We start from the raw sequence: 4,820 nt of genomic DNA on the forward strand, positions 1-4,820 counted from the left end.
TTTTATTTTGGTGATATTCACTTTTCAGGTATTTGATCTTTAAAAGATGCAGAGGTACACACTCCAGAGGCCTTTCAATGCAATTCCGCCCCCCATTTCCCCAGCCCTGCCCCTCTCACCTCTCTGCCCCTCAGATCTTCCCACGTTCCATTATTAATGTGAAACAATCTCAGTAATTCTGCAATGATTTAGCGCCTGTTCTCGTGCTGGAAGTACTCGCTCTGTGGTTGAGGAGGTTCTATTTATTTATTAACTTTTATTTTAAGTTGGAAGAAGGATTGATTGTCAATTCTGGAGAAGTGTTTGGATCCTGTTAAGCTCCCTGATTCATCTGCATGTTGCCCAGAGATGTTTGGGGAGATGAGCGATGCTTTCAGTACATTTCAGTGCAGAGGAAGTTCTCTGTAGTGCTCTCTCTTGAGTAGCTGGCAGCAGCCTTGTGGTGCAGGAGGAAACTCTAACTGGCCCAGAAAGTAAGGAGGGGTGAGAATTCCTGGGTACACCTTCGGTACTGCTCACTTTTTAAAATTCTCTTCGTTATTTTGGAATAGCTCCACTACTGAATGTGAAGGTTTGCCTTCAGGCCTGACTTATTTCCCTCCTACCTATCTTCCTCACCTACGCAGCTTCCTGGTGGCCCCAATGGGCATGGATCCGTGCTGTCCCCAGCTGCTTTTATCCCCATGTTGACACACTGGGACTGATGTGGTGGGAACAGCTTTGGGCTGGTGCTGCTCCAGAAGGCAGGAGATGCCCTGCTGTCTGCTCTGAGAGGTGCCCTGCTGCCTTGCTTGGATCGGCAGCTCAGGATTTAATTTATTTTTATTTTTCATGAAGTTGGTGATCCCTCTGGGCCTGGTTCTGTGCAATCCCTGAGGGCTGAATGAAGGGAAACCACTGGAGGGAGGCGCATCCCAGCTCTCTCCCCCACATCCCACCCAGCCACTCACCACCTTTCCAGGGGAGGTTTTAGGATTTGGGTTTTTATTTTTATTATTTTAAATTCCTGTAAGCTGAGGCTGCCTGTAACCACAACCAGCGTTACTCCAAACACAACTCAATGCCTCGCCTGGTAGAGCATCCTTTATGTCAGATGATTCCCACCCCGCTGAGTTCTCCATTCGAGGTATGTGTGCGTGGGGCTGAGGTACATCAGAGGGTTCCAACTGCTGCTCTCCATTACTTGCCTTCACCAGTTTTCCTGACGCTTCTGGAACTGTTCTGTGAAGCACATAAGTTTATTTTTAAATGAACGTGAAGCACTGAGTTTGGTTTGTTTCTTTTTTTTTTTTTTCTTTCTTAAAGTTGTGCTTTAAATACTGTATTTCACCTTATAAAGAAAAGAATTGCCTAAAGCCTTCCCCCTCTGGTCCAAAACCTGAGCACTACCTACATGAGTAATATGGGATTTTGGTTTTTATTTTTTATAACTAAGTACTTCCTCTTAAAGAAAAAATATTGAGATATACTTGTTGCAGCCTCCTCCCATTCATCTCTTAAACTATGAATGTACATGTAATGTGAAATTTTGCTTCTATTTATAGTTTGGGGTTTTGTTTTCAGTCTGATTTCTCAACTGTAAAATATTTTTGCTGAACCTGTTACATATGGAAGTCGTGGGAGAGTTCTTAAGTGTCTTTGGTACTGTGGTCTTATTCTACTTAATCAATTTCTGTTCTATTTCTCCTTTTGTTGCTGTGATTGGAAATAGCACTGAACAAAATCTACTAAAATTAAGTTATTTTTTTCTTTCTACTAAAATTAAGTTATTTTTTTCTCCTGAAGATACTTGATATAGTATTTATTAGCTTTTTTTTTTGAAGTGGAATTGTTACTGTTAATCTATTTCAAAACTAGTTACTTTACACTTTAAATTTTATAACGGTGGTTTTGCATGTTGAACAACATGTAAGGAGTTAATGTAGAGTCAGCATTACTGGAGCTGGAGATCTTAATTTTGCATCCTTGTTACGCTTTTTGCCTTTCAGTCTTCAGTTTGTTGGTTTTTTTTTTGTTGGTTATTTTTCCTAGGAGCATAAAAGAGGGTGTGCCATAAGACATCCCTGCGTATGGAGCAGGAAAAGGTTGAACCAAGTTTGCATCTGACGTTAGTATAGGAATAACTCATTAACTGATGCTATGAGCATACTCTGTACTGCAGTGAATACAGGACAAAAGTTTTTTTTTAAAAGGAAAAAGCAAAAAAGACTTTTCTCATTCTTTCCTCCATCATAAACACATTGTTCTCATAGTCTGGTATTTGTGTTCCCACTCGTCATAGCTTGAATTTCTAAAGTAAAGATGTTTGCACTTATTTTTGTTCTTAAGGTGACTTTTTTTTTGGTCTCTCTCTCTCTCTCTCTCTGTGTCTCCAACTTCAAGCTGCAATAGCTCTGAGCATGTTTTCCTAGGGGTTCGTGGCTCTACAGAGAAGTACTCAAACCATTGCACACTGGGCTCATCTTTGCAGGATCTCTGTCACTGTGGGGCAGTTGCTGTCTCAGTAGGGGACGGTGCTGCGCTGCATTTTAAACACTGGATTTGTCTTCTACTGCAAACAAATACTGTGAAGTTGATGTAAAAACAAACAAACAAAAAAACTCACAAAAAAAATCATTGATATTTTTAATTGTTTTTAATCTTTGGTGCAGTTCAGATTAAATATGTATATTTAAAGACACTAATTTTTTTGTGGGAGAGTTTTATAGTATACAGTATGTAGAAAAAGCTATCGGAATGGAGTATATTTTATAAGAGCATTCTATCACTGTTTTATAGTGAACTATTTTTCCTTCAGTGTTAGCGTTGTGCTGTTAGCGTAGGTCCGACAATCGCAGGGAGAGTGACTTCAGCTGTTGTTAGCGCTTAGTTTTGCGTGGAGTTCTGTTTGCAACTGTATTGGTATGTGTTGTACAATGTGACAATTGTGACTAGGATTGTTGTCTTTACAAATTTCCACAAAATAAAATGTGCTAGAGTTGTAAACTTGAGCCTCCTCTTCCACCTGTAGCGGAAGGGGAGGGTGGTTGGGGTTGTTGTGACGTACAGCTGGTGCTGCTGCTTTTATTGCGTTTGCTGTAGACTCATTAAAGTTGGAAAAGACCTCTAAGGTCATCTAGTCCACCTGCCACCAATATTGCCCATTAAAGTTGATGCTCCACTATTTCTTTTTTTCAGGGTCGGTGGGAATTGTAGATATGCAAGGTGTTGTGCACGGTTGGATCCTGAGCCCACATGGATGGAGGGAGCTGTGCGGGCACCAAAACCTCGGTGGGTTTGGAAGAGCTGAGCTCTGCCCCAGCTCCTGCTGTTCTGCAGCTGTTTGCCTTCAGCAGGAGCTGGGGTTGGGAGGAGGAAGACATGAGCTGCATGCACCAGCTGCTGCTTGCGGGGAGGAGAGGAGCCCATGGATGGTTTTGCACCTGTATTATGTCTTTTATTGCTTAATTCTTGTGAGGCAAAGGGCCCTACTGGAATCGGGCTGCTTTGGGATGGTGCTCCTTAAGGGAAGGGCAAATGCGAGGTGGTTCTGGTGGGCAGGCACAGCTATCTGCCCTCCTGCTGTCAGGTTGTTGCTTCTCTGCAATGCCATCTAAACAGGAATATTTCCTGCATTTAATCATGCTTGGTGCAGCCTGTGTGCCCATCGCCATCCATAGGGAGCACTGAGATGTGCGTCGTTCCTGCAACATCTAGTTCTGAGGCAAAATCTTAGAAACACTTTAAAGTTTGTATTTCTGCTTTTGGGGAGGGAGAAGGGTGGATATCTCCCTGCAGTTGCTTTGTCTGTGGCATGCTCTTTAAATGAGTGGAAGGAGGTATAACTCACCCTACTCAAATCTAGATGCTGTGCTGTGGAGGGAGGCAGCAAGCTTTCCTTGGTGTGGAAGGGGGAGGGGGAGGTTTGGGGGGTGAGGAGGGAGAAGAAGCGAAAAGAGCTCCTCCTGGGAGATGGCAGCTATAAGTAACTGCACATAGACTGAAGGGAGCTGCCCACGTCTGTGCTGGTGTGGGCACGCTGTGCCTTTCTTTGTTGTTGTTGTTGCTGTTATCAATTGCTAATGTGAAATTTGGCACTCCAGATCCCGATGACTGTTATTCTGATAATGTCATTAAATCTGTGGAATGTGAAAGAAGAAACCCAGCTGCTGAGTTGATGCTGGAGGGGCTGTGTGCACATGGAGGGACCAAAGGAACCTTCAGATGCTTCTGGGCACAGGTTCCTGACTTGCAGGTACACAGGGAGTGTTGCTGCCCTTAATTATGAGTGAGTATGGGTAATAGCATAGAATCATAAAGGTTAAAAAAAAAAACCATTAAGATCACCTAGTCCAACTCCAACCCATCCTCACCATGCCTGCTGACCATGTACCTCAGTGCCACATCTCCATAGTTCTTAACGCCTCCAGGAATGGTCACTTCATCACCTCCCTGGGCAGCTGTGCCAATGCCTCACCGTTCCTTCAGAGAAGAAACTTTTGCAACTGTCCAACCTGAAGGGATGGCTGTCCTAGCCACGAGGGTCAGTCCTGGAAGGTGCTGGCAAAGGGGGTTCCTGCTGCTCTTGTAAAGCTTGGCTCTTGTTGGGGTGAGTCTTACAAGATGTTTTCGTTTTTAACTTCTGTTTTCAAGTGACTTCCAGAGGTGATCTGGCCTTGGGTGTGCATAGCAGTTGCCATGTGCCATTAAGTGCCACTGTACATCTGAATGCCACTGAGTACCAGCTCTTTCCTAGTTTCGACAATAGGGCATTGATTAGATCCCAGCCACTGAGGAAAGCTCATGTTGGCCTTTGGGGATGTCACCAGGTGAGGTTCCCT

The sequence above is a fragment of the Meleagris gallopavo genome, chromosome 5 (assembly GCF_000146605.3).
Source record: "Meleagris gallopavo isolate NT-WF06-2002-E0010 breed Aviagen turkey brand Nicholas breeding stock chromosome 5, Turkey_5.1, whole genome shotgun sequence".
Classification (NCBI taxonomy): Eukaryota; Metazoa; Chordata; class Aves; order Galliformes; family Phasianidae; genus Meleagris; species Meleagris gallopavo.